This window comes from Hemitrygon akajei, chromosome 23 (genome assembly GCF_048418815.1).
Source record: "Hemitrygon akajei chromosome 23, sHemAka1.3, whole genome shotgun sequence".
Lineage (NCBI taxonomy): Eukaryota > Metazoa > Chordata > Chondrichthyes > Myliobatiformes > Dasyatidae > Hemitrygon > Hemitrygon akajei.
Window position 1 is genome coordinate 20,469,752 of NC_133146.1, and position 16,420 is coordinate 20,486,171.

Here is a 16,420-nt window from a genome sequence, read left to right on the forward strand (position 1 = left end):
CAGAGCTCCTAACAAAGTGATCCCCCAATTTATCACAGAAACACAGAAAACCTGCTGCACAATACAGGCCCTTCAGCCCACAAAGTTGTGCCGAACATGTCCCTATCTGAGAAATTACTAGGCTTACCTTTAGCCCTCTATTTTACTAGGCTCCATGTACCTATCTAAAAGCCTCTTAAAAGACCCTATTGTATCCGCCTCCACCACCATTGCTGACAGCCCATTCCACGCACTCACCACTCTCTGAGTAAAAAACTTACCCCTGACATCTCCTCTGTACCTACTCCCCAGCACCTTAAACCTGTGTCCTCTTGTGGCAACTATTTCAGCCCTGGGAAAAAGCAGGTCTAGAGGAAGCCATAGCGGGAGCACTAGACACAATAGACGACCCCAGCAGATTCGCAGGTGAAGTGTTGACTCACCTAGAAGAACTATTTGGGGCCCTGAATGGAGTGGAGGGACGAGGTGAATGGGCAGGTCTAATATTTGGGCCATTTGCAGGGATAAGTGCCAGAAGGGAGATTAGTAGGGAGGGACAAATAGTCGAGGGAATCACAGAGGTAGAGGATGTAAAGATATTTTTTAGTGATAGGACCCCTTTGGAGATGGTGGAAGATGTGGATGATGATGTGTTGGATGTGGATACTCATGGGGTGGTAGGTAAGGACAAGAGGGAAGGACGTTATTAACACTGCCTCCTAAGAGCTTATCTTCCTTAAGATACTTGATCAAACCTGGTCCATTACACAACACCTAATCCAGAATAGCAGATCCCCTAGTGAGCTCAGGCACAAGCTGCTCTAAAAACCTTGTTGTAGGCACTCTACAAATTACTCCCTTGGGATCCACCAGCAACCTGATTTTCCCAATCTACCTGCATATTGAAATTCTCCATGATTATAGTAACATTGCCCTTTTGACATGCCTTTTCTATGGAGCAGAGTCTCTCCTTTCAGCAGTGGAATGGCTGCGGAGAGGGTAAATACGAAAGGAAACTATTTTTCTGGGTAGGTTATAGTACAGTGTATTCAACCAAGTCATGACCAAGATTCAAAAAGTAAAATGGATAATCCCTGCTCTGTATCAGGACTGAGCTCTCCAAACAGAATCATAGAGAACAGGAGCTGGTCCTTTCGCCCGCCAAGTCCGTCCTGAACATCAAAGATCCGTTCATAGCTACCTGTGTCAAACAGCTTGAAGGTAGTCCCTTTGACCCATCGACCACTGTTTACACAGATTGGGTGTCATGCTCTCCTCATTCCCATTAACTCTTCACTGACTCAGCTAAACACTGAGAACAATTTGCAGTGGTCGTTAACCTATCAACGACGTTGAGAGGTCGAGAAACCGGACTTCACTCTGGAAACCCGTGAAATCACACGCAACCCTGTGGATCAGGATCGAACCCGGGCCTCCAAGGCAGCAAAACTGCGGTCCCACTCTGCGGCCTAACATTATGAAATTACAACTACATACAGACATTTTATATAACTGATGAGAATCAAAGTGAATATCCGCTGCTTATATGATGCTACGTACCTGTAATGCTGCTGCAATTGTATTTGTTACTCAGGTGACCGCATGTGCTTGCGCATTTGGAAATAAACTCGGCTTTGATTTTGACGTTCTGTTGACAGAAAGAACTATAGAACTGTTATTTCTTTGAATATTTTCTATATACACATCCTAGAATGTTTTTTTTATAATCTAGGAATGGCAGCTAAGGGAGATGTACACAATGTAACTATGACCGTCTCCTGCTTCTGTTTTATTATGGTCGTATTATCTCAGCTTATAAAAAAAACAAGTAATTCAATACACAATAGGTGCAGGAGTAGGGCATTCGGCCCTTCGAGCCAGCACCGCCGGTTTACCTTAGTTTACCTTACAATATATCATTGTACGTAGAGAATCTGACTCATGAAACTTTGCAATGGAGAGAATGACTTACCTCAGGTAAAATCAGACTCAACCAATCAGAGCTTTCCAGGGAGTATCTGATAAAGGAGGTCGAAGTCAGGCTCTGGGTCAGAGGGTAATTTGGACTGAGGGCATAGAACGACTAGGATCTGAAGACATTGCATTCCTATCCTAACGGTTTCTAAGCACTACCGCTATCGTGATTGTTGGGGGGGGGGGGGGAGGTGGGAGAACTCAACTGAATGTTCCCTCGCAGCAATTTCATAATTTTATTGCAAAAAAGCATAATGACTGGGGATTTTAATGAAGATCAAATCTGAACATCATTGTAACTTGATCAGCGTGCAGGTGTATTCTTTTATTGGATCCAGGGTATTGTGAGTGGGTCATGCGGATTTAAAATCAACACTCGAACAGCGCAAACGCCTGGACCTTCAGACTAGAAGTCCGATGATCCAACGCGTGGGTTATCCAAATTCAAACATAGCGGCCCCTTTGGCAGGACAGCACTCTTGCACTGCAACGGCAGACCCGGGCGCTCTTCACTGACCTGTCACCGTGTAGGAAAGCAAGGAGTAGTGGCCTTTATTGCGCGAGAGCTGGAGTTTAGAATTAGGGATGTAATGTTACGCTTGTATAATAGGCTCTGGTGAGGCCGCATCTGGGGAGCTGAGCGCAGATCTCGTTCACTCGTTTCGGAAAGGTCATACTCGTAAGCATTTCAGTTAGAATTCAATCGGCTGTATCGGAGTGAGAGACAATCTTATCACGAGTGGCTAATGCATACATATTCCTAGGAAATCAGAAGAAGAATAGATGAAGAAATTGAAAGTAATAACATCCTGAGCGGTGCTTAATAGGGAGAGGTAGATTTTTAAAGTCGGAGGAATGGAGGTTGTGGGCAATTCGCGGAGACGAGGAGATGCGATCATCCGTGATCGTATTGAATGGCGAGGAAGGCTTGATGGACAGAGTGGCCTGGCCATGCGCCATGATCTTACGTGTACCGCTGGTGTGGGTCAGTCCGCGGAAGCCAAGGTTGTTCGCCTTGGATAGACGAAAACGTGACTCAAGAGACGGAGTCCGGAACACCTGCACTTGATCTGCACATTCGACAGGAAGTTCATACAGAGTCTCCGAGAGAATGCCAGGTTTGAACTTCGAACTCCGACTCCCCGGGCTGTAATAGTGTTACGCTACCATGGCGCGCACCCATTCGGATAAAATTAATACCTGTATAACCTGAGGCCAGGTAGAACCGGCAGATGGGACAGCGAGATGTTGAATATGCTTACCGTATTTATCTGGTTTACAGGTTTCTAATAGCAGATTTGTTCATTCCCACTTCCACAGAATTTTACCGTCCTATAACAGGCCGGTCTGCCCACCGCCTCTACACCAACAAGTGGGCACTCATCCAAACTAATCCCATCTTCTAGTAGCTGGATAATTCAAATGTGTGACTGGACCCTTCTGAAACACTATCAGCAACTCTGCTTTTGCTGCTCTCTCCTGCAGTGTGTTCCAGGTTCTCACCACTACCTAGGACTTCCTCAGATAATCTCGAACCCTTTTACTCCCTTAAATTAACCCAAATACCAGCAGATTTATCTACTTATGATATGAGGAAAAAGCTCTGCAGCCAAAGCTAACACTGTCCCTCAATTTTAATGCCTAAACCACATCCCCTTGTAAGGGGAGTGCCACAGGGATTGGTGCTGTTTCCGTTGTTGTTTGTTATCTATATCAATGATGTGGATGATAATATTGGTAAAGTGGACCAGCAAATTTGCAGATGACACCAAGTTTGGGTGGATAATGGACAGTGAGGAAGACAATCAAAACTTGCCGCAGGATGTGGACCTGTTTTAAAAAATGGGTTGAAAATGGCATGTAGAATTTAATGCAGACAAATGTTTAGACCAACTAAGGAAGCCTTTTGCAAGGAAGAATGGGCGTAACTCCCCCAAATAAGAATTGAAAGTCTCTTTGCTGGCTACAGAAAGCATTTACAAGCTGTGATACTTGCCAAAGGGAGTGCTACTGATCCTGCAATTGCCCAAACTTCTGCTTCAGGCTCTTTTTTTGTTAGTTTGAAACTGTAAAAGTTGCAAATAAAAAAGTAATCAGGTCATCTTTTACTTGCTTAGCTATTCACAGTAACAGAAATTTTGACCAGGGGTGCCCAAACTTTTGCATACCACTGTGTTTACATCTTTCCCGTAGGTAGGTGACCAGAATTGCAGACAACGCTTTAATTTAGCCCCCCCCCCCCATGTCTTATACAACTTCAACATAACATCCCATCTCCTGTACTCATTACTTCCATTTATGAAATCCAGTGTGCCAAAAAACTGCAAATTTGTTATAGAAAACTACAGCACAGAACCAGGCACTTTTCTGTTGATCCAGCAATCTATATTATCATCCAGATTGTTGAGATAGATGACAAACGACAACGGACCCAGCACCAATCCCAGCGGCACTCCAGTAGTCGTAGGTCTCCAGTCAGAGAAGCAGCCATCTACTACCACTCTCTGGCTTCTCCAATGTCTAATGGCGGTGCTGGCTAGAAGGGCCGAATGGACTACTCCTGCACCTACTGTCTATTGTCTAATCTAAATTATTACCTATCTTGAATGCCAAGCGACTAAACCTTCTTGACTGACCTCCCGTGGAGGAACTTGTCAAGTGCCTTGCTAAAGTTCATGTAGACAACATTCACTGCCTTGCCTTCATCAACTTTCCTGACAACTTCCTCAAAAAATGTATAAAATTAGTTAGACATGACCCAACACGCAAAATTTTCCACCCTCATTTGCTTCAAGACAGCAAACACCTCCTCCTCTGTAATCTGTATGCAGTCCATGAAGTCGATGCCACTTTGCCTCACTTCTATAGACTCTATGTCTGTCTCCTGAATAAATACAGGTGCAAAAAATTAATTTAAGATCTCCCCATCTCTTTTGGCTCCAATCTTTGTATTCTACAGCACTCCCAGGGTCTTGCCATTGTTGCTTAAGACCTGCCTTGGTTTAATTTACAAAGTGCAATGTTTTGAACTTCCCTGATTTAAATTCCGTCTACTTTATTTACTTTTTCACTAACCAAACCGCCAGTTTTGCAGATATCAGTAAACTTATTAATCATGGTAACCACATTCACATCCGAATCATATCTGGAAAACAGAAGAGAACCCAGCTTGGATCTCTGCTGGAGATTACTTGTTCCAGGCCTCCAATCTGAAAGGGGAGGTTAAGTGTTTGTGCAGAAGGGGCTACAGAGGGAGGAGAGCAGAGATCTGAGAGTGGGCCAAGACGGGGGAAGGTTACAGAGGCTGTGAGGGGACGAGGTCCAAAAAGGGGTGGGAGCTTGAGGATGGAAATGAGAAACATGAGCAGGGAGCTGGTGCAGTAAGGCACTGACAGACACTCACTGTAGGAAAAGGCTCAGTGGAGGAGCAGTCGGTACCTTCATTCTCCACCAGTCTGCTTCCCAACTCACGTGGCAATGGCAGAGAACAAGACGCAGTTCGGCCGATCCAGTCGACATCCTCTCCAGTACGTTCAGCCAGAGACTCATTCCACCGAGATGCAACACTGAGCGTCATAAGAAGTCATTCCTGCCTGTAGCCATCAAACTTTACAACTCCTCCCTCGGAGTGTCAGACACCCTGAGCCAATAGGCTGGTCCTGGACATTTCCACTTGGAATAATTTATTTATTATTATTTAATTATTTATAGTTTTATATTGCTATATTTCTACACTATTCTTGGTTGGTGCGACTGTAACGAAACCCAATTTCCCTCGGGATCAATAAAGTATGTCTGTCTGTCTGTCTCCACATCAACCCGCAAACCACAAGAGAATCACATTACGTCTCATTCTTTGGAACCACAGCAAATACAGACTGACCCCACTTCAGTTCAGTTCCTCACACCCCTCCCATCCCCTCTTTGGCCCTGTTGCTAAGGGAAAGGCATCAATAACGGAAACTCCCTTTGTGACGTCATTATGCATATGAGCTGGCCAGTTGCTGGGTGTCACATGGTGGGGAGGCAGCAGTCTGCGGGGAGCGGGGTGCAGGGTAAGCGTGCAAATACTGTAAATAGAGCACAATAAATGCGGTCTTTCTCTCCACATTCCCCTTTCCGTGAACCCCTTTTTCACCTCTCCTGCCATCATGAACGACCCCAACGACGCCCTCACCCTGATGGCCAGCTACGTGTGTGGCTGCATCAGGTTGTGTGTGGATCCCACATACGTGGGCACGAAGTATCACTATGTGCCCAGGTTCTACCTGTCGCCCTGGCTGCGAAGGATAGGTCTGGCCCCACTCCCACACAATGCCCCAGTCAGCCGGTCGTTGCCGCCATACCTGTCCTTCGTAGAAAAGTTCTTCCAGGTCAACGCCTTTGACCACAAGGCTATTAGACAGTGGTCGGCACATAATGTCCTGCAGGCGATGCAGGAGAAGGACAAGATGGACTCAGTGGGGTGGTTCTCTGAGCAGACTGTCCAGTACACCAGGCAAATTGCCTCATCGCCAGACCTCACAAACAGACACCAAGACCTCGCCTGGCTGTCGGTGAGAGGGGCTCTCCCAGACAGATCCTTCCTGTACGCCCGGAACGCCGTCTCCACACCCCGCTGTCCATGGGAGGACTGCAATGAGGCGGAGTCAGTGACTCGCCTCTTTGCACACTGTGGGTTCGCGATAAAGGTGTGGAGGGGGATGGAAGGGATGGCGTCAAGATTCATGCCCATCAGCTGCGGAACTGACTCCCTGATTTACGGGCTGTTCCCGGGGACGCACACGGAGACAAACATCCGGTGCTGCTGGCAGATCATCAACTCGGTGAAAGACGCTCTTTGGTCGGCCCGAAACTTGATGGTCTACCAGCACAGGGAGATGTCCGTGGGGGAATGCTGCCGGCTGGCACATTCTCGGCTGCAGGAGTCCGTGCTGAGGGACGCATTCAGACTTGGTGCAGCCACCGCGAACGCCCGTTGGGGAAGGACCACAGTTTAAGGTTCATCACCTGCGGGAGTGGGAGGGGGTTGGGTGGGGAGGAGAATACCCCTCATCAGCGGTGTGGATAGATGAGTCAACATGGTGCCCCCGGAGGGGCTGGAAATGTATAGACGGTAAAGGAACTTCGGTAAAGGAATGAGAGTCAACGCCTGGATGGTTATTCTTAATAATTTTTAATCTATTGTAAATAAGTCTTTAATCCTTGCTTAAAGTTGAGAGTCAATGAATGGTTTATTGTAAACATCTTTAATTTGAATAGGAACAGAGAGACAACGCTTAATTTATTGTAAATAACTTTATTTATTGTATAAGGATTCAGATTTAACGAATGTTTTTTTCTGTGTAAATAACTTTATTCTGTAATATTCCTGAATAAAGTATTTTTGGGGAAAGAAGTCAATTCGTTACGGTTCCCCACAACTTTCTTTTTGTTCCACGGTCCATTGCCCTCCCCCGTGAGATTCATTATTCTTTAGCCCTTTTCCTATCCAACATATCACGTCTCAATTCCTCAGAGCACGCCCTTCACTCCCCCCCCCCCCCTCACTTGGTCTCACCTATCAACTACCAGTTTGGGCTCCGCCCTCCTTCACCTTCCTTTTCCGACCTGCATCTTTCTTTCCAGTCCTGATGAAGGTTCTCAACCTGAAATGTCGACTCTTTCCTGAGTTCTTACAGCGTTTTGTATGTGCTTGCTTTAATCTATGTAAACTAGTCAACCCGGCAAGGGGCAATGGAGGAGAAATTTGTGGGGTGTTCGGAGATTGTTTCTTACGGCAGTAAGTTCTGTGTAAGGAGGTGTGTTTAATCAGAGATCTTATGTGAAGAATCCCCAAGAAATAAGTTATCACATCAAGGGGGAATTCCAGACACAGTTTGAGGGTGAACGCTCGGGTCAAGTCTGTAGTTCCTGCAGACTACATTTTCTTTACTCCTAGCCTCTTTGAAGCGTTTGTGGCTCTTCGGCTCGGCCATTACTCCGCTCTCCTGCTGCCGACGCCCTCGCGCGGTGATCTGCACCCCGTTGTGTGTAACCGTTATTTACCTGTGGTGATTTCAACGCCACGCCCTTCGGGAAATGTGCACTTGATTCCCAGTACCGCTCTCACCATTCGCTGTTCTGCGAAGGGACTGAAGGCGAAGCATGGGGAAAGCGAAACCGGTCGACATCACACCTTATCCCGACTTTCCCGCCATTCCCAATGCGCCATATTTGGTGACCAACTCTAATTGTGAACATTGGTTTTCTTCACGCATCACCAACCAAACCCTCTTCCGAATTGCGAATGCCCTTGGTTGCGTCTCCACACCCCTCTCTGTAACTAGACCTTGGAACTTCTTTACAGAGAAACCTTCGACAGCCAGTGGGGAATTAACATCTTCAGCTCCATCACAATGAACACTGGCGCACCACCCCCACCCCGACCCCTGCTGGCACACGGCTGTGCTGCTGAATGTAGCAGTAACCACACGATGAAGTGCGCTGATGACACGTCAGTGGTTGGGCCTCGTCAGCAACAATAATAAGAGCGGCTTGTGGACTGGTACGAACACAGCAACTTGAGTCTCAACCTCGACAAGACTACAGAGATGAAGATGGAATTCGGTAAGTTGCAGGCGGGCCGCTGCACATCCGTGCAGAGTCAGCAGGATCAAATTTCTTGGAGTGTACATCACGGACCACCACATCTTTAGTCAAGAAGGCACAGCATCACATCCACTTCCTGGGGAGATTGAGGAGAGAGAGGCTCACCGCCTCCATTCTAAACTCATTTAACCGGAGCACCATTGGCAGTTTCCTAACCAGCAGTATAACCGTTTGATACAGGAACTGCAAGGCATCTGGCCGCAAAATGGACTGTGAGGACTGCTGAGAGAATCATCGGGGTTTCACATCCGCATCCGCAGGGCTCAGCATTATCAAGGACCGCTTCCATCGGTCCCACTGTCCCATAATACCTTAGTATATATCCAACCACAGTTAGGCTGTCTATAACACCTTCTTTCACCCAGTCTGTGAGACTTCTGAACACCCACCTGGCGCCCAGTAGATATTATTTAAGACTCAAGCATTATACTGTTAAATATTTACTTTGCGTCGTATTGCACATTATGTCAGCTTGTATATCTATAGAAAGTAATTTTATTATCGGATAATATTTTAGTGTTAATATTATTTTGTGGGTTGTTTGTATTTTGCACCTTGGTCCCTGAGAAACGTTCTCTCATTTAGCTGTGTACATGTGCACGATGAATGGCTTGAAGATGAACTTGAACGACAAAAGCTGGGGTTGCTCCGAGGTGTTTATGTGAAAACTACAACGACGAGGATGGGATTCGAACCCACGCGTGCAGAGCACAATGGATTAGCAGTCCATCGCCTTAACCTCTCGGCCACCTCGTCGCTTATTTTAAGGATTTTGTTTATTTCTTTAGGGGGTTTACAATCTCCGTTTATGTTCCATACATTTGTTTTCTGTTCTATTTACGTTGCTCTTCCATGCTTTCCAGAATTCATGGACATTGGTAAAGAAGACGTAGAAAGACACGGGCAACCACAGGAAAATGGAACTAACTGTTATCAGCACCTTAGACGCCATCATCGTACCGTGCTGAGATAAAACTATATTGCATCAAATAAATATTCAGTTGTTTTCTTATCACATTCCTTGATTTCAAGTAACCGGGTATTAGAAGAAGATGTTGCAAACACGAGAAAATCTCTTACTATCCTTTCAGTTAGTCCTGACGAAGGGTCTCGGCCCGAAACGTCGACAGCGCTTCTCCCTGTAGATGCTGCCTGGCCTGCTGCGCTCCACCGGAATTTTGTGTGCGTTGTTCGGAGAAGATTGTACTTGGTTCCAAACTAACTGCCTTGAGCGAATTGGCCAATCACGATAACCGGATAAACACTCCATTACACAAAAGCTGCGGGGGTGGGGGGGAAACTTCCTGGGGACCGCAGCAGATTATCCGAACTTCCCATCGCTTAACGGACACGAACCGTTAACTGTTCGGATCTGGCATACGAGAAATATCAAAAAAGGAAAGTACGTTATCTTTATCAAAGACCCCGTAGCGCTGGCAGAATTGTCGGTACACGTTTTAAGCGACCCACGTGTGCCTCGAGAATTCTTTCCATATTGCAGAAACCGATAAACGGGATACTAAATTTAATGGAACATAGAAAAACAGGAATAGAGAAATATTAACAACAATGGTTGAACTTTCATCTGGGATATGAAAATACACTGCGTGCAGCTACTGTCAGTTCAATCTGGAAATCCCCATGCACATGGAAACTTGACAGCAGTTAGCAGGCTTTACATTTTGGTCTTTCGGTGTTCTCAATTGATCTTGTTGTGTAGTATAATGGATAAAGCTTCTGACTTTAGCGTTTGATGGAAATCATCAGAAGATTGTAGGTTCGAGTCCTGTCGATGTTGCTTTACTAAACTGGAAGTTTTGGTTCCATTCTGTTTTAAATGCATCGATTTTGATTTTGAGTCCCGCGTTTTCAGTAACGGGGTTACTCCGACCCCGTGGGCAGCCTAACCTAATAGCGCGTCTTCGTTTCACGGAACATTTAATTTTATGCATCTTGCTGGCCTGTGATGTATTTCTGCAAGCCCGCTGGTAAACAAAGGGGTAAAATTCCTCAAACTGTCGGGAGCTGCTGCTTGGAGAACCAAGTGTGCTTCACATTCAGCAGGCGAGACACCGCCGCGGAACTTCATAAGCTTTGGGGAAGTATCTTAAACATGTATTTCCCTTTCATCAGAAACGCACGCGGGGTCGTGTCCTGATTAACATCGTGTTACGCAAGGAACCGTGATACTGTTTCCGGGAGCATGGCGAGCTTTGGACGGAGAATGATAGAGGACAACGATCGGATAGAGATCGAGACAGCAAGGTTCAGACCGAGGTGTGAGGATGCAGACGCTGTTGTCCTGTAGCGTGGCCAATCCCGCTGTGAAACTGTAAGAAATAGCAGATGGCCGAGGGAATTTCAAACAGCGATAACACATAAATCTGATGAATGCACCAGATGTCGGGACAGGTTCTGTAAAATGCAGCCGGATAACATAGCAGCCTCGGCAGGAGATTCAACCCGACTTGTCTTCCCTGACTGTAATCACAATTTAGCCTAACCCTGTCTGCTATCGCCTGGCCCATTCGCTTCTGTTCTCAGCCTGTCTGTCAGGCCAAACGCCACCGTGTTTCTAAAATATAGCACCAAGCTTAAAAAGCATCTTTTGTTTGCTCCGACCCTGTACCCGAAAATGCGAATCTGCATGAATCACTTGATTGGCTGCAATAGTAAATTTAGTCATTCTTCGTTCATCAACTGCAGTTTACCCCCGCGGTCTACGCTCCGTTCAGTTTGTAGTCTCCCCGGAGAAGTGCGTTCGAATCTCACTCTGGACATATTGGCATTCTCCCTCCCTCTGTCTCCCTGTTTTCATCATTTGACTGCCAGTTTTGCCCTGCAACATCTTTGCTTCTTCCATTAAACAAATCTGTCATCCCACACGCGATATGTCGCGATTCATGATATATTATAATATATCGACTTTCGCGATATTTTCTTTGTCGCCGCGACAGTCAGCAAAATACGGGGCATGCTTTCTCCTCTCTCTCATCTCATCTCCATCTCTGCCGTTTCCCCAGATATACAACTATCCGCTGAAGGCAAGGATGATATCAATCACACATGGGGAGTGAGTGGCTGATGAGTTGTACTGTTGAGAATGGGAATGTCTGTATGATTTCCGACGTAGTTACTGAAAACAGATAAATGCAGAGAGTGGAAGGAGTGGGCGGAACTGGAGGTGACGTCGCGGAGATGAGTTTCAGCGAAAGGACAATCCAAGTAATCAAGTAGAATGCGAGACGGACTTGCGGCAGTTGGTCCCAGTCAGCTGTGCCATTTATCCAAAGACAGAACAAACATCTATGTCCCACACAAAATGCTGGTGGAACGCAGCAGGCCAGGCAGCATCTATAGGAGAAGCACTGTCGACGTTTCGCGCCGAGACCCTTCGTCAGGACTAACTGAAAGAAAAGATAGTAAGAGATTTGAAAGTAGGAGGGGGATGGGAGAAATGCGAAATGATAGAGAAAGAGCAGGGGAGGTGATGAGGGGTGAAACTAATAGCTGGAAAGGTGATTGGCAAAAGGGATACAGAGCTGGAGAAGGGAAAGGACATGGACGGAGTGAGGGGAAGGGAGGCTAGGGAGTAATAAAGAGGGAGGGGAGCACCAGAGGGAGATGGAGAAGGCAGGGGGCAGAGTGATGGGGCAGAGAGAAAAAAAAGAGGGGGAGGGAGGAAGTAGATCAGGGATGGGGTAAGAAGTGGAGGAAGGGCATTAACAGAAGTTATTGAAATAATGTTCATGCCATCAGGTTGGAGGCTACCAGGACGGAATATAAGGTGTTGTTCCTCCAACCTGAGTGTGGCTTCGTCTTGACAGTAGAGGAGGCCATGGATAGACATATCAGAATGGGAACCTGACGCAGACTGGGAGACCGTTTCGCTGAATACCTACGGTCTGTCCGCCAGAGAAAGCAGGATCTCCCAGTGGCCACACATTTTAATTCCACGTCCCATTCCCATTCTGATATGTCTATCCATGGCCTCCCCTACTGTCAAGATGAAGCCACACTCAGGTTGGAGGAACAACATCTTATATTCCGTATGGGTAGCCTCCAACCTGATGGCGATGAACATTGATTTCTCCAACTTCCGTTAATGCCCCTCCTCCCCTTCTACCCAATCCCTGACATATTTAGCTGTTTGTTTTCTCTCTCTCTCTCTCTCTCTCTCTCTCTCTCTCTCTCTCTCTCTCTCTCTCTCCTCTCTCTCTCTCTCTCTCTCTCTCCTCTCTCTCTCTCTCTCTCTCTCTCTCTCTCTCTCTCTCTCTCTCTCTCTCTCTCTCTCTCTCCCCCCCCCCCCCATCACTCTACCTGTTCTTCATCTCCCTCTGGTGCTCCCCTCCCCTTTCTTTCTCCCTAGGCCTCCTGTCCCGTGATCCTTTCCCTCCTCCAGCTCTTTATCACTTTTGCCAATCACCTTTCCAGCTCTTAGCTTCATCCCTCCCCCTCCTGTCTTCTCCTATCATTTCGCATTTCCCCTCCCCCTCCTACTTTCAAATCTCTTACTATCTCTTCTTTCAGTTAGTCCTGACGAAGGGTCTCGGCCCGCAACGTCGACAGTACTTCTTCCTATAGATGCTAAGCACAAAGTCCACTGCAGATGCTGTGGTCAAATCAACACGGACAACACGCTGGAGGAACTCAGCAGGTCGGGCAGCATCCGTGGAAACGAGCAGTCAACGTTCGGGCCGAGACCCTTCGTCAGGACTCCACTCGGCCCGAAACGATCCACCGATGCTGCCCGACCTGCTGAGTTCCTCCAGCGTGTTGTCCGTGTTAATTCCTATAGATGTTGCCTGGCCTGCTGTGTTCCACCAGCATTTTGTGTATGTTGCTTGAATTTCCAGCATCTGCAGATTTCCTCGTGTTGCTTTTTAAATATCAATGTCCACCCACTTTAAGTTATTGTAATTATCCAGCTCCGCCAGCGGGTGGAGCAGAAGATTTCAGAGATTCGTCACCCCAGTAAAAAGAAGACACACACACGCACGCACTCACACACACACACGCACGCACGCGCGCGCGCACACACACACACACACACACACGCACAACACCACACACACACACACACACACACACACACACACACACACACACAATGCTGTATGAACTCAGCAGGTCAGGCAGCACATATAGAAATGAATAAACAGTCGACGTTTCGGGCAGAGATTTTTCACCTTCCGCTAAAGGATTTTTTCCTTTTTCTTTGTTTGAATCATACCTGCTCATTCTAAACTCCAGAGATTACGGATCTGCCGGAATTCAATTCCAATCTCTTCGCTCATCAAGGAATGACAAATGGTTTTCCTACAAAACGAAATTAGATAGAGGAGGGCTCGTTGGTCTAGTGGTATGATTCTCGCTTTCGGGTGATAACAGTTAGGGTATGTGAGAGGTCCCGGGTTCAAATCCCGGACGAGCCCGCTTTTAGACATCATCGATTTACTTCGACGCAGGAGGTAATTTACTGAAAAAAAAAAGGGAGAAGAACGAGTGGGAGATAGACTATCGTTTGAATTGAGAAGTTTTAGGAGGTCAGCCATCGTACTGTTTATATTATGCAAGAGCTCAATGTAAATGAGGGGGCCAAGGTGTAGGAGTGCATAGTTCGCCGAAAGCGGTGTGATATGCAGAAGGACTGGTGAAAATGTGTAAAGCACGCCGGCCTTCAGCATTCAGAACAGAGTATCGGAGTCGGGAGATTATGTTGCTATTACTTGAAGTATATTGCACTGTTTCTTTTTATCATCCCGTTATGGGAAAGACCCGTTAAAATGGAGAGAGACTTTGTTCACGCAGTGAGCATGTGGAAAATTATAGGTCTGCCTATTGATGGGTGCTTTACGTTTCGTTGCTGAAGAGCAAGAAATACAAAAGCGAAATTTCCCTACTTCTTCCGTTTTCCGGACAGGAGAAAAGTAACTCGAACTTTCAGAGAACTGAACCAATACGGAGGAAACTGGGGGCAACCCCGAATCCAACGGCCCTCCCTCACACTTGTCACTCTATTGTGCCGAAATTGAGAACTGCAATTTTAACTCTGACCTCAGTTTCTGCCGATCCATCTCGTGAGTCGAAATTCTGATCTTCACCCTATTCACGAGACGATGTTGAGGACCGTATTGAGGATGGATACAAGGAAGAGTTGGCAACGAAAGGTTCATATGATACTCAGCTGAAAGTGACAATGTCAGCCCGGCTTTCATTTGCAACGTTGATTGCTCACTGTTGTTGGCAGAATCTCAGATGTTGAGCGGCTGGTTGAATGGTGTGGCAACAACAACAGCGTCAACGAGAACAAGGAATTGATTGTGGACTTCAGGAAGAAAACAGGCTCCACTCCTCTTCGAGTGATCAGCAGTCGAAAAGGTGAGCAGTTTCTAGTTCATGGATGTCACCATGGCTGAAGATCTATCCTGGGCCTAACATACTGACGCTGTTACGAAGAAGATGGTTATATTTCAGTTTGAGGAGATTAAATATGTCACCAAAGGACTCTGGTAAATTTATTCATATGTACCATGGAGCACATTCTAATTGGTTGCATCTCCGTCTGCTGTGGATAGCCCACTGCGCAGAATCGGAGAAAGCTGCAGTGGGTTCCAAACTCAGCCCGCTCCCTTATGGGCCCTACACACCCCGGCACCGGGACATCCTCAAAAGGCGATGCCTGAAATGTGTGGCATTCATTGTTAAGACATGTTAAACTGGAAAGAGATTTTGTTCGCACGGTGAGTTTGTGGAAAAATATGGGTCTGTATGTATATTTCTGTGATTTTAATTTGTAGGTCCTTATGTATTGCACTGCAAAACAACAAAATTCACGGCATTCATTAGTGATATTAAACTTGATTCTGATTCTGATTCTGTTGATGAAAATTTCCAATCCGCTCAAGTAACCGAATAGAGACCCGTTTTGCAATAGATGTCTTATTTGAGAAAGACCTGCTGGGTGTTTCTCAAATAAAGCTGTTTTGATTTATTTCACGCAGGTCACGTAATGTGTAGAAACTTGCAGCGAATTACTGCCTTAAAGGTGGGCAGGCGGATCAGTGTGTATTGAACCAGTGTGTGTGAATGCCTTATAACTCAAATCAGTAGCAACCTGAATAACCAAAGAAATTACCCATCTGTGAAACAAAATCAAATCCACACAGTCGAGATTGCTGCTTCGATCGACTGAAGAACTGTGCAAACATTTTATGCGGCGCTCTTGACGTCATGTGATATTATTCCATTCTGTAGGCATTAAGATATTTCATCGCGGCAGAGTACGAACCGTTCACCGTCACTCACACGGGACAGTCCAGCGGGAAACCCAGTGGACTGACTGACTGCACTGCTGAGTAACGATCGGGACGGATGAAGGCCTCAAACGTTGAAGGCTTCTTCTTCGGCTGTCCATCGATTTCGATGTTGACCGTGCTGAGAGTTTAGTCTCTACAGGCACGTTTATGGGCCACAAGACCAGCACTGGATCGGCACTGTCTCCCACATCGGTTGCATTTGTGATTTGACTGGTCGAGCACCGAATGTCTGCCTTCATGACCTGCTTCATATTTCTTCTGCCTTTTCTCCTCGATAGCTGGGATTGACTTCTTGACAATGCAGCGCCAACTTCTTCTGTCCAAAGCATCTTTCCCCCAGGTGTTGACATTCATGTCAGTGTTCTTCATATGGCGATTAGATTTCTACAACGGTCTATGAACCCATGGGCACCGCCCCGCGTTCCTATTTTATTTTTAAAGAGTTTAAAAGATTCGCTTTATTCGTCACATGTACAGTGAAATGTGTCAAATCAAAT

At 46.4% G+C, this 16,420-nt stretch overlaps 2 non-coding genes across 2 annotated transcripts; one reads left to right on the top strand and one right to left on the bottom strand.

Moving 5' to 3' along the window:
• Nucleotides 1–9,278: 9,278 nt before the first annotated feature.
• trnas-gcu (transfer RNA serine (anticodon GCU)) lies at nt 9,279–9,360 on the bottom strand. Its single transcript has one exon. It is a non-coding gene; the product is annotated as a tRNA-Ser (tRNA).
• Nucleotides 9,361–13,949: 4,589 nt separating this feature from the next.
• Nucleotides 13,950–14,039, top strand: trnar-ucg (transfer RNA arginine (anticodon UCG)). Its single transcript is given in 2 exon segments — nt 13,950–13,985; nt 14,004–14,039. It is a non-coding gene; the product is annotated as a tRNA-Arg (tRNA).
• Nucleotides 14,040–16,420: the final 2,381 nt, after the last annotated feature.